Source organism: Pipistrellus kuhlii, unplaced genomic scaffold (genome assembly GCF_014108245.1).
Source record: "Pipistrellus kuhlii isolate mPipKuh1 unplaced genomic scaffold, mPipKuh1.p scaffold_m20_p_11, whole genome shotgun sequence".
Taxonomy (NCBI): Eukaryota; Metazoa; Chordata; class Mammalia; order Chiroptera; family Vespertilionidae; genus Pipistrellus; species Pipistrellus kuhlii.
This window is the reverse complement of record NW_023425416.1, coordinates 48,088,711-48,102,917: the sequence shown is the minus strand read 5'-3', so window position 1 is coordinate 48,102,917 and position 14,207 is coordinate 48,088,711.

Below are 14,207 nucleotides of genomic sequence, written 5' to 3'. Positions count from 1 at the left end.
CTAGGAGGGGTCTGAAAAGGGGGACATTTCAAAGGTGCCCAGAGACAAGGGTCGGGGCTAGCTTAAGGCAAAGAGAAGCCTTTTACCAAAGAGGTTATATGTCCAGTGCATGACTGCCCGCTGTGACCTGCCTCGCAGAGAATTTATGATCAGATCACCCTTGGAGATTGCTTTCCACAGAATCCTTTTTTGTCCACACCCTCCGTGCTGACCCTGGACCTAGACTGAGACGGACACCGGGCACCGCCTTTCTGCTCGGTTCCCGGGAACCGGCGTGGGGGCCTTTGCACCCGCGCTCTGGCTGAGGGAGCTTCCTGGTGGGCAGGGCCTCACCTTGAACTTCTCAGTAGCTCACCCCTCCCCATCTCAGCACAGTCACCTCTTCCTGGAGGTTGTTTCATTTGTACAATGCAGTCTGAGAAGCACAGCTGCAAAGAAGGATACTAGAATAAGATATTTTTATTTTAAACTCTTTTAATTTTTTTTTTATCTACAAAAGTAGTACATGTGAATGATAACAACTTCGAACAATAGCGATACATAGACTCTGTAAAAAGTTGCCCGCGATCCCCTTACGCAGAGGTGATCGTTATTAAACATTATTACAGCCTTAGGGACTCAGGAATACTTGTTAATGGCCAACACAGTGACTCATAAACTGAGTAATTTGCTTACGACATTTCTGGAGCAGCGGTTCCCAAAGTGGGTCCCGGGACCAGCAGCGTCAGTGCCGCCCGGAAATGGTCCAGGTCCGCGGCTCCCAAATGCGTTAGAACTCCTCGGGGAGCCCCTGAGCACTGGGACCCACCCCCAGAGCTTCCCGCTCAGCAGCTCTAGGTGGGGCCCAGGAGTGTGTCTCTCTAACAGGTTGCCCGGTGATGCCAATGCTGCTGGCTCAGGAGCCACACTTGGGAACCCCCGGTGTAGAGTCCATGCTTCCTCAGAGCACGGCCCCTGGGTGCTCACAGGCCTGAGCACATCTCTCCGAGTGGAAGGCTGAGACCCACCTCGCCTGAACCCCGAGTTTTGGGGGGTGTGGCTGACAAAGCACGGGGGACACAAAGTCTACAACAAGCCCAGGGCCAGCTCCCCGTGCGCCCAGTGCTGACGGCTGGTAAGCCTGGGCAGCAGCCACACTCTCCGGCCAGGGCCTCCTGCAAACCAGCCTCCTCTTTTCATCCTCGTTGGGCAGCTGCCAACTCTCTGGTCCCCACCTGCCTCCGGCCCCATCGCGGCCTGCCCGGAGTGCGGGAGGAAGGATCTGGGCAGGAAGGGAGTAGGTACGCACATAGGCGTTGGAATCTTGGAGCGATCGGCAGCTCTTTGTATCGCTGGGGGAATAGGGAGGCAGCAGTGAGAGCGAAGCCGGGAGAGCAGCTGGTGGGGACAGGTCATCTGGGGAGTAAGAGCCCACAGCCTAGAAAGCATGTGTGATGGAAGCTTGAAGGCTCCCCCTCGCCCCCACCCTCCGCCAAGATTCCGGGCATCCATGTCCGTGAGACCAGCCAGCACGGTGGCATGGTTTTCTGCAGATGTGGGTGTGTGGTGGGTGGCGAGTTGGGTCTAACCAGGGCTGGCTTTTGCCAAGCGAATGCAATGTAACTGGAGCGAGCAAGGGAGTTGCCACTTCTCCTGCCTACAACCTTGATACCACCGTGGGACTCCCGGGGTTATCCCCCTCCGATTGCCACTCAGGGGTCCCCTCTCCGGAAAGGCCCCTCTCCTCCGTCCCTGCCCTCATCTGATGCCACGGCGAACATCTGTCTCCGCACTACAGTGCACACCGCTGGCCGCGGATCGCCGACCGCACTGTTCGCTGCTGTCCCCCAGGAGCCTGGAGCAGCGCCGGGCACATGGCAGCCCCCTCCACACGCTTGGCAAGTGAATGAATGAGTCACAGCAGAAAAGGGAGTACAAGTGTGACCATCTGTAAGTGGAAAGAATGAACTGGACTGCAGGATGACTCAGATTCCGAGGAACAAAGAAAGGACACAAAGCTACATCTGTATCACCGCTCTAGTCATAGCTTTGTCTGTCACTGCAGATCGTATTAGCTTATACGGAATATCTGATCTACGTCACAGATCTGATCTCCTATACCGCCAGTCAAGAGTATGACTACAGCCGAAACCGGTTTGGCTCAGTGGATAGAGCTTCGGCCTGTGGACTGAAAGGTCCCGGGTTCGATTCGGGTCAAGGGCATGTACCTTGGTTGCGGGCACATCCCCAGTGGGGGGTGTGCAGGAGGCAGCTGGTCGATGCTTCTCTCTCATCGATGTTTCTAACTCTCTATCCCTCTCCCTTCCTCTCTGTAAAAAATTAATAAAATATATATTTTTAAAGAGTATGACTACATATAAATATGTACCCATGTATATTTGAATGTGTAAAGGACATCTGAAGGATGGCTATTTGCACGCAGACATGGTATGTTTCTCATATAGGTGCGCATAGAGAATTGTTGACTGAAGGGTATTTGAAAAACCCTAATGCAATAGACCGTAGGCAGTGAGCTGTGCTCAGACAGCCTGTGAGGTACCAGGAGCCCACGAGGCAGAGGCCCGGAGTGTGGACAGAGCCCTGCTTATGCTGCAGTTAACTGAAAGGGCCCTTCTGTCCCTTTTGCTGGCTGTGGGAAATGTCCCTGCACACAATGCTGCGTGTGTCCTGAGGCCGGAGAGCCAGTTCGGGGAGAGCTCTGAAAAGGACCTTTATCCTCAGCTGAGCAGATGGATGGAGAATTAAGAACCCAGGTTCCTCTGGGCTCTTTCCACCCCACGGATGCCAGGAGCCCTGGGCTGCTCTGCCCCAAGGTCCACTGTGAATTGCCCCGTGCGTGGTGGCAAGCAGCTTCGATGAAGAGCCTTCCCTGATGCTCATAGCGGGGCTTTGTGTCCTGGCTGCTCTGGGAAGCTGCCCAGGCCAGACCCAGACACCAGGACCGTGACCTTGCCCTGCGTGTGCCGCCTGTGCCAGGCAGCTGGGCCTCCGCCTCCCCAGCCTCCGCCCTGCCGTGGCCTTTGCCACACAGGAAGACCCAGGTGGGGGCATGTGCCTAGCCACAGGCCCCACACGCCCACAGGGGGGGGAGGGGGGTTGCCCGCGGGCCCCGCCCAGCCCCTCCGGGGACACGGGGGCTGGAGTACTGATTTCTGAATCAGCTGCTGTCTGCTTACTCTTTTTTTCTAAATAAGCGAGTCATGTATATATATGGCTTCAAACTCAGAGGTGCAAACAAGCACAGGGAGAAAGGAATGTGTCTCTCCACTCTGAGCCCCAGGCAACCAGTCAGAGACAACACCATTGTATTACCAAAGTGCACAGGCATGTGAATTCTGTGTGTGTGTGTGTTTTAAATATATTTTTATTGATTTTTTACAGAGAAGAAGGGAGAGGGATAGAGTTAGAAACATAGATGAGAGAGAAGCATTGATCAGCTGCCTCCTACACACCTCCTACTGGGGATGTGCCCACAACCAAGGTACATGCCCTTGACCAGAATCGAACCTGGGACCCTTCAGTCCATAGGCCGATGCTCCATCCACTGAACCAAACCGGTTAGGGCTGTGTGTGTGTGTGTGTGTGTGTTTTAATTGATTTCAGAGAGGAAGGGAGAGGGGGAGATAGAAACCTCAATGAAAGAGAATCATTCATTGGCTGCCTCCTGTATGCCTCACACTGGGGATGGAGCCCACAACCCAGGCATGTACCCTGAGCAGAGGAGAGAGAGAGAGAGAGGGAGGAAAGGAGGGAGAGGGAGAGAGAGAGGGAGGGAGGGAGGGAAGGAGGGAGGGAAGGGGAGGGAGGGAGGAAGGGAGGGAGAGAATGTACACTTTAACACAGAGCTGTTTGCACTTACACTTGGAAAACTTTGCCCACCATTTCCAATGTGCAGCCTCCGCTAACATGTCTCTTCAGGTGAGTCACACAGTTTGTAACCAGTCCCCCACTCACAGCTCTGCGTCCATGCTTTGGCCATTACACCCAGGCCAAGGCCAACTTAGAAACCTCTCCCAGCTGTGCGAGCCGCACTGCGGGGCGCACAGCCCCGAGGCACGCGCATCTCCGGAATTCCACGCGGCTGCAGAAGGGACGGGCTGTCTGGACTCCACCTACCCCGAGGATGTCCGCCCGGCTTTCCCCTGGTTCCCATCCCACCGCGGGCGGCGTGCAGGCCGCTGGTGAGTCGTAACAAGAACAGCCGTGGTCGCTCATACGTCACAGCACCCACTGCTCAGCACCTGCTGTGCCCGGCTCTGCACCAGACATTATGCGAGAGGATGTGACATGTCCGTTGAGTTTTGCAGCCTGGGGTCCCTGGGCTGGCCAGTTTCGGGGTGGGGTGTGTGTGTGTGACTTCTCCAGTCTCCTGGGATGGGGGCTGGACCTGTTTTCTTTGGGTGATCAAGATGTCAGAGGGGGAACATCCGTGCTCCGTTTATAAGGCAACCTCACACAGAAAAACAGTGCCTGTGACATTTCCATTAGTCAACGTGGTTGGGGTGTGAACGGCGAAAGAGGCACCTCAGGGCTTGAGGGCGGCCTGAGGACACCCCGGGGGCGAGAGAACCCCAACTGAGGACGTGGGTGTGAGCGGTGCCACACGTGGGCGGGGGCCGCCGCCCGGAGAGTGAGAGCCCTGCAGGCAGGAAGGAAGGGTGCCCGGTGTATTTTGGTCCCTGATTTCACAACTGCCTACGCCTTCTCACCGGCTCTTCCTCCTCCTTTAAGCCTCAACCATCAGAGATAAAAACTAGCCCCGAGGCCAATGCTGTGTGTCTGGCTCCTCGGTTTGGCTCAGCCAGTCAACTGGGACTCAAAAGGGGAACACTGAGAGGTAGGTAAATATATAGTCTCTATCCTATATATATATATGGAAAAGTTGGGAAAGATTTGCTCTGCCCGGTGGATGGGCCATAGACTCAGCAGGCCGGCTGTAGGGTGCTGCCATCTCTGAAGGCTGGTTAAGAGCCCTATTTTTTTTTTTTTTCCCGAAATAAATGGGCCTTTTGTGTTGAAAATGATTTCGTGGTTTGATTTCCTCTAAAGACATCCAACCCCCATGGACTGGCCGTCCTGGGTGACCTTCCAGGGAGGCCCGGGTAGGGGCACCTGCCTCCCTCCCGCAGCCCCACCTACCTGAGAACTGACCTGGCTGGGGTCCCTCAGGCCCCAGGCTGCCTACCCCAGGGGCCGAGCGGAGCCAGGGCTGGGAAAGGACCTCCGCGGACCCTGTGACCAGAGGAAAACTGCTTGACGCCTGGATGTCACCCTCCAAACCAGGTGTGTTGAGGCCACACCTCCCACGGCCGCTCCCAGCCCACGCTGACCGTGGCAGGGTTTGGGTTAGGGTTTGGGTTAGGGTTAGGGTTAGGGTTAGGCAGGCCGGTCCTGGGATGTGGGGGCTCCCTGACAGGCACTTTGATCAGGGCACTGCGTTAGACAACTTCCTGCTCTCCTTCCCAGGGGTGGACCTGCCTCTCGGTGTGAGGGCTTTCCCAGTCCCCCCCCCCCCCCCCCTGCACAGGCACTTTCTCCAATGGACCTCCTACACACCCGCCTCCTCTCGGCGTGTGCTTCTCAGAGGACTCAGTGGGCACCGCTGGAACTGACGACGGGAGTGCCACCAACAGCCCCAGTGTTTATTGCCTCGAGGCCAAGGTCAGTCTTACTCACAGTCCAGGCCAGGCCCACTGCCGAGGAAGGCCCATGAAACCCTCTGGTCTGGCCCTGCCAAGGCATTACGGGTGAGTTAATTAAGTGTCTGACCAAACACAGCAGGCAAATTTTTATTGTTGTCGTTAATCCTAACCAATGGACATTTTCCTACTGATTTTTTTTTTTTTTAAGAGAGAAACAATGATGTTAGGAAGACACATGGATCAGTTGCCTCCCGCACCTGCCTGGACCCACTGGTACCAGGCCCTAGGGGCGGGGTAGGGGTGGAGGGAGACACGCGTCAAGCCTGCAGCTGAGGGACATGTCCTTGACTGGAATCAGTTAAACTCAGGACCCTTCAGTCTATCCATTAGAGCCAAACCGGCTAGGGATAACTTTTAAGTTGATAATTTTGTGTGGCCTATGAATAATGTTATAAATATCCAAATGGCCCTTGGCAGAAAGAAGTTTCCCCACGGCTGATCTATGCCAGTGCCTGTCGGTCACTGGGATCGTTATTCTGTCCTCCTGTGAAGAGACACAAGTTCTCTTGTGAGTGGGGCACCCTGCATCCCCAGGCCCGTGGAGCCTGCCGCAGGGCTCACACTGAGCCCAGCCTGTAATCCACGTCCCCCCGCTGACCACGTGTCCCCACGATGGGCAGCTCCAGGAGCTGGCAATGCCCACATTCCCAAATGAGAGGCGACACGTGACTTCACTCTGAAAAGCATAGAGGGCTCCAGGCTCCGTCCGCAGTTTCTCTTCTTGTTTGGGGTGGAAAACATGATGTTGTTGACCTTACCCAGGGTTTCTGGGCGCCTTGAGATTAGAGAAAAAGAGGCAAAAAAAATAGAAGCAAGCAAACCCACAGATAACCCACATTGGGATCAGCAGTCAAGGGATTTAAAAAAATAACTACTTAAGTATGATAAAGGATAGACAAATCTAGTAAAACATGGAGTAATTCAACAGAAAAATAAAAACTTAAAGAAAGACCAATGGAAATATATCAATCGAAGTATAGAGTATCTGAATTGAAGAATTAATTGCATAAATTCAACAGTAGACTGGACACAGGAGAAGAAACGGTGAACTCAAAAGAATGCCAGTACACATGTAATTATCACATGACCCAGGATTCACACCGTTGGCATTTATCCCAGAGAAGTAAAAACTTATGCTTACACAAAACCCACACACGAATGTTCACAGCAGCTTCATTGATAATAGCCCCAAACTGGAAGCCATGGAGCTGTGCTTTAAAGGGTAGATGGTTATGCAAACTACAGCATGTGCATAACCTGGAAACACCGCAGTAATGAACAGGAATGAACTATTGATAAATGCAACAGCTTGAACAAATTTCAAGGGAATTGTGCTGAGTAAGAAAAGCCAATTCCAAAGGTTACATACCATATGATTCCCATTTAATAACATTCTTGAAATGACACATTTATAGAGATGAAGAACAGATTAGTGGTTTTCAGGGCTTAGGGCTAGGCTCAGCAGGAGAGTTCCTGCTAATGATGGAAGTGTTTGGTATATATACTGAGTGGTCAGATTATTATGATCTCTGAACGCATAATAATCTGGCCACTCAGTGTAAATCCTATATAATAAAAGGCTAATATGCAAATTGTTCCCTCGACCAGGAGTTCGACCAGCAGGCAGGCCAGCCAACTGTCCATATCTCCTCACCCTGGCCAAGCTGGCCAGACCCCACCCATGTACAAATTCATGCACCAGGTCTCTAATAATATGTACACCGAGTGGCCAGCTTATTAAGCGTTCAGAGATCATAATAATCTGGCCACTCGGGTGTGTGTGTGTGTGTGTGTGTGTGTAGATTTTAGAGATAAAGGGAGAGGGAGAGAGAGAGATAGGAACATCAATGATGAGAGAATCTCATTGATTGGCTGCCTCTTACATGCCTCACACTGGGAATGGAGCTCGAAGCCTGGGCATGTGCCCTGGCTGGGAATGGAACGGAGACCTCCTGCTTCATAGGTCAATGCTCAACCACTGAGCCACACCAGCTGGGCCAGGAGGAGTTCTTGATGTAAGTTCAGTTCTATTTATATCTCGTCTGTGAAGTGGCACAACATTAACTCAAGGAAGACTGTTTTCAGTTAAGTTTGCGTGTTGTAATATCTAATAACCACTAAAAATAATACAAGAGGTATAGTAAACAATCTATTCAATACTCAGGACAACTGGGGAGGATGGGCTTTACCACTCCATTTTGCAGATAAAGAAACTGAGGCTTGGGGAGGCCAAAGTTTCACATTTTTGGAGTCCAATGCCCCCTCCTTCATCCCAGGAGACAATAAACTCTCTCTGTGCAGGGCCAGTCTCACTAGGGAAGGAGAGTGGGCAGAGCTGAGGACCAACAAACAAATGTTTGGAGTTAAAACCGGTCATTTATACACTGACACCAAGTAGGTCTGTGACTTCACACATCTCATGGGGTGAGGCTGGGGCCTGGGACAGGAGGCCACATGGCCATGGGCAGGGTAGGAATGCCGAGTCTAACTGCCAGCTGTGGTGTTGCCACCACCAGCAGCTCTCACTCACACAGTGGTCACTGAGGAGACATCTGTAAGCCCAGGTGTTAGCAGACAACGGCGACCTTTAGAAGATAAACAAGATAGAGTCTCTATCACAAACTACTCAACTATGCACAACAGCCACAGACAATTCGTAAGTAACTTAGCATGGCAGTGTGCCAATAAAACTTTCTTTACAAACACAGGTGGTGAGCCAGATGTTTGGGCCACAGCTTGCCAGGCTCTGCTATTATTCCACCATCCCGTGGCTTTTAGTTCTGGCCCAGAGAGGGTCGCTCTGTCCACCTTGAACCCAGCCTTAGGCATTTCCCTGACAAACAGCGGTGACTTAGATTAATTCTCAAGACTAACTTGCCTTCCCACAACTCCCCACCTACATGGCTGTGAGGCTTATGCTGTCAGACAAAAATAAATGACCAGTCCGCCAGCATGGCTCAATGGTTTAGCATCAGCCTATGAACCAGGAGGTTAGCGTTCACGGTCAGGGCATATGCTCAGGTTGTGGGCTCCATCCCCAGTGTGGGGTGTGCAGGAGGCAGCCGATGGATGATTCTCTCTCATCTCTGATGTTCCTATCTCTTTCTCCCTCTCCCTTCCTCTCTGAAATCAATAATAAATGACCAGGTGCCCTCCCCAAAGCAGACCTTTGACTGTGTGGTGTGTGTGTGGTGCATGCGTGTTCTGTGTTTTGTGTGTGTGTTGTCTGGATGTGTGTTGCATGTGTGTGGTGTGGTATGGTTGTGTTCTATGCTGTCTGTGTATGTGAACATGTGTTGTAGGTATGGTGTATGTGGTGCATGTGTATGCTATGTGTTTTGTGTATGTGGTGTCCGGATGTGTGCATGTGGTGTAATGTGTATTTGTGTTCTATGTTGTGTGTGTGTATGTGAACATGTGTTGTAGGTGGTGAGTGTGTGGATGCGTGCTGAGGTGGAGTGGGGGGGAGGTGTAAGCCTCCAGGACAAAATCACAGAGCAGCATTCAGGGATGTGTCACGTGTCCAGCCAGGACCCTCGGGAAGCAGGAATCTGAAGAATTTCCCAGGTTGCCTGAGGGCATCTGGGAAGCATGCCTTTCTCTACCTTTCAAAATGCCCCACACCCTCCAAACAGAAAAAACACAAAAAACACACCACTACTCCACCCCACTCCCAAACTGACGTGTGAGTCTCGGAGGAAAGAAAGTGGAGAGAGTGGGGAACCAATACACAAACGTTTGGAGTTGAAATCGGTCATTTCTACACTGACACGAAGTAGGCCTGTGACTTCACACATCTCCTGGGGTGAGGTGGAGTCTGGGGCAGAAGGCCGGGTGGCCACGGGCAGGTAGGGAGCATGCGTCTGCTGTGCTGCAGCCACAGCCAGCAGCTCTCACAGGTTAGAAGGCAGACAGTCCCTGGGGAGATGTCTGTAAACCCAGGTGCGAGCCGACCACGGCAACATGCAGAAGGTAAATATAATAAGATACACACTGACAACCAAGCATTTGGAAATCAGGACTGATCCGGTGGCAGAGGCAACTGGCTGCCTACCGAACAGGGTTCCCCGAGCCTCCTCCGAGTCCTGGCCGCCCAGCAGGGCCCGCGTCTGCCAGCCCCGAGGGCAGTGACTGAATCCGGCCGAGAGAAGGTGGGCAGAAGTGATGAATGCTGAGGAAGGAGACACATTCCTCTGCCCTCCTAGGCTCCTTGGGCTGCTCTGATAATTAAATCTCCACGAGACAGGTTATAGCAACAAGAGAAAACGACCAAATGTAATCACATACACGTGGACGGGAACCCTGCACGTGAGAGAGACCCACGTGCACAGGGGTTCCCAGACAGAAAGGGGACGCCGCCTGGACACTCTGAGCCAGCGATCAGGTCAGCCCGGGGCCTTCAGGGGCAGGAGGTCACTGCAGGAACGTCAGGGAGCAGATGTTCCCTGATTAGGAGTTTTTCCTGCCGGACCCCCATAGGTCCTATAAAGTTCTCTCTGGCGATAGCTCTTATTATGGGCGAGGCCCCAAATTTAAATTCTTCGAGGGAGAGGTAGTGAGCCCCCAGGGTCTCAAAATAACTCACACGCCAATGTAGCCCACCTTGGGGAGAGGCCTGCTCTGAACCCCTTCTCAGACCTCTTCCAGAACCTACTCATAAACACCTCCTGTGCATGTCCACCTCTCTCTCCCCCCGTGTCTGCGACACCTACACCTTCGTGGATGTCAATGCCCAGGGCAACCTTGAACGCCAAGAGCTAAATATGGTGGAGGCTCCACCAGCCCGGCCCCTGCCTGGGTCTGGACCCCAGTGGGTCAGAACTTCCTCCCTGCTCCCTCCTCCAGAGGAGCAGACTCTGGGAACGAGAAGTAAAGCCAGCCGAGTGAGACCACAGAGGCTTGGGGGTTTTCTGTGGATAAATTCTTTTCTTGCTAAAGATGATTGGTAGACAATCGAGGTAGGAGCAGCCCATGAAGGTGGAGGTGTGGAGTGAAGGAGCTTAGGCGGAAAACAGGGGGGCTGGAGGAAGCCCATCTAACTTCCACGCAAGGACAGAAGATGACTACCGGACAGGCCCTGATAGGTCAGCTGGAAGAGGAAAGCATTTAACCCCAGTTCCGGGGACCTAAAGGGGGCCCAAGCCCACACTAGGGCATCTTAACATTCCTTTTCGAGTGTCTAAGAGGTCTACTGCCTTCACTAAGGGGAACCGAGTGGTTTGCTGCTGATTAGGATGCTAGTGGCTGACTCGGTTTGGGCCACTGTTACAAAGCACCATAGACTGGGTGGCATTTATTTCTCACGGTTCTGGGGGCTGGAAATCTGCCGTCAGGTGCCAGTATGGTCGGGTTCTGGTGAGAGCCCAGTCATGCGAACGACTGGCCTCCAATGTCCTCACCCGGCGGGGAGCAGAGAGGAAGCAGACTCTGGTGACATGGATAAGGGCACTAATCCCATTCACGAGGGCTCCACCCATATGACCTCCTCTAATGTAATCACCTCCCAAAGCCCCACCTCCCAGCCCCATTACATCGGGGAGTAAGGTGCCACATAGGAACTTTAGGGGAGGCACAAACATTTAGTGGTCAATTAACATTAATAGAAAAATAAGCTATTTCTTAGAAACTAGGAGGTTAACGACTAGGTGGTTGACAACAGATAATGGAGATATTCGGTGACACTGGCCTAGGTTTCCTCTTCTCAGCTATTTCTCTCAGCCTGTCCCTGGTCAGCAGCTGCCCTGTGTCCCCCTGTCGGGACCACCTGACAGCCGCTCTGGCCTGCCCTGGCCTCGTCCCATCACCAGGTGTCTGACCTGCAGAGTCAGGTGAGACCTGGGTTTAGTAACCTCGGTTCCTGCGTTCTGGCTGAGAAAAGAATTCAGAGCTAAGACACAAGGTCCTACAGATTTACTGGGCAAGCAAAGAGGAAGTACACTCGAAGAGGAATTTCAAGACGCCCTGGTGTGGGCTAAGGCTCCCTTTAGCCCCTCGGAACAGGGGTTAAATGCTTTCCTCTTCCAGCTGACCTATCAGGGCCTGTGGAAGTTAGATGGGCTTCCTCCAGCCCCCTTGTTTTCCGCTAGGGGTGGGGTCTACCACAGGCTTCACCACGTGCTGGGGGAGAAAAGGTCAGGAGAATCCCGCCTGCAAGACCGGAAGCATCTAGGGTGAAGAGGGGTCCTCAGGGCGAGGTTCTGATGAGCAAACTTATCTCCAAGGCTTGCTCTGCCTTTCTTCCCATGGCCTGTCCCGCACACTCTGCCCCGTGACCTTCTGCACCTGGCCCATCGTCCTGGCTCTGCTCACGCCTGTCTAACGGCGACTGCATTTCCAGTGGAAGGGACAGGCCTTTCCCTGATGAATGACATGCCAGACCCAGTGAAGGGCCTCACCCACTGGGCAGCCCCACCTCCCCCACTGACCCCACAGTGTCCATGAACCCACTGGCACAGCCCTCCCTGTGTCTGAGGAAGAGGGGCCCAGGCCTGGCTCTCTGGCTCTGAGGGCAGCCCTCCTGTGGGTGGGACCACCCCTCAGCCCCTCCAGATGAAGCTCTCTGTCCTGCATGGAATGACCTGGGAGGACACTGCTTAGGCTGCTGTGGCCACAGCCTAGGCAGGTCTCCCACTCCCCCTTCCATGGGATGCTCCTAGAGGTGTGGGGTGGTTGAGCAAAGGTGACCCCCTGACTTCTATTATAGATCTCACTGGTGGGCTCTGTGTGTCTGTCTGTCAGAGGTGATGGCTTTGGGGAGTGGTCTGCCCCAGACTCCCAGAGAGCCCAGTTCCCTCCCCAGACCCCGGCTGAGCTGGGTGCCTCGGAACCCAGGTGTGCACCCCCAGCGAGCGTCTCGCCGCCCCGGATCAGGAAGGGGGAGCTTGGCAGGGTGCTTTGGGGGTGCCCAGAGGAAAAGTAAAAAACGGGAGCTGCGGGGTTCGAGGGCCGGCTGGCGGAACGGCCTTGGGGAGCGATGCGGGGAATCTTGGCTCTGTCACCTTTTCGAGTGTGGACTTGAGCTTGTTTACCCCTTCTATGGTAAACACTTAGACTAGGCATTGGCACCAATGGCTCCTCCAGAAATGGCAACTATGCCGGCTGCTGATATCAGGGATCACGCTGTGGCTCCAGCATGCTGGGTGGGGGCGCGGGCATGCTCTTCAGAGGTCAAGCAAGGACTGGAATTCAAGTTCAGGGCTGAGGCTCTCGCAGGGGAGTGAGTCATGAGTGCTGGTGTCCAGGCCATGACTGCAGCGGCCGGGCTGCGGCCTCCCCTGGGCCCTCCCACTGCAGGCAGGCCGAGGCTGAGGAGGCCTAGAGTGGGGTCAGCCTTCTGCACAATCCTCGGCCCACCCATGGACCGGAGCCTCTGCCCACAGGACTAGCCTTTCCTGGCCAGCACCCAGGGGAGTGCTCACTGTTGGTCACCCCAGATTCCGGTCTTCAGACTCATCAGCTTGGACCAGAGCCTCCAGCCGCCCACCCTCTGGGCGTCAGACGGGGCCCCAGCCCCAGGAGCAGATGGTTCTGCTGGTTCCTCTCACAGGAGGGAGGGAGAGCAAACTCTCCTCGCCCGGGGGCTCACAAGGCAGCAAAGTCACCCTTGATGGTGCTGGCAGGACCCCGGGTTTTCTTTAGAGCAGGGGGAGGGGCGCTCTGCATGAAATGAGCACAGATTGGGGGACAAGAAGTGTCATCTCTTCTCAAGCGAATCGCAGGCTCCATGAGCCAGTTTGGTCATTTGCGGAGGGGCCTTCTGGTTTGGTCGAATCCATCACCTGGAATCCCACGCACAGCCCCGAGCCACGGCCACGGCGAGGGCGGCCGGAGGCAGCCAGCCTGGTCAGCTTGGCGCCGGCACCGCAGCATCAGGCAGGTCCTGCCAACGGGCCCAAAGCTTCCAAGTTCAGCTTCTCTTTTTCCTCCTCAGGCCCGGGGCCCGTTCGTACCCAGGGTGCACCTTCCCTTAAACTTGCCCTTTTCTTTTCTTTCTCTTTTAACTGTTTTTCAATGTCTTTATTGATGTTTAGGTACAGAGGAAGGGAGAGGGAGAGAGAGAAACACTGATGAGAGAGACACATCAGTTGGCTGCCTCCTGCACATCTCCTAGTGGGGATCAAGCCAGCAACCTAGGTACGTGCCCCGAACCCAGGACCTCTTAGTCCAGTGGTTGGCAAACCGAGTCTCGTAAGCCACACGCGGCTCTTTGGCCCCTTGAGTGTGGCTCAGCATTAGAACCACTTCTTCAAATGAAAACTGACTTCTGCGCATGGGCCACGGAGTTTTAATCGCACTGTACATGTGCGCCTATGGGTAATATTTTGTGGAAGAGCCACACTCAAGGGGCCAAAGAGCCACATGTGGCTTGCCAGCTGCAGTTTGCCGACCATGGTCTTAGTGCAAGCATATCAGACTCTCGGGAGGGGGGAGGGTGGCATGCGGCCTGCGGCCTGCAGCCCGCGCACGTTCAGTCTTAGTCCATGGGGCGACTGAGCTTAGCCCACT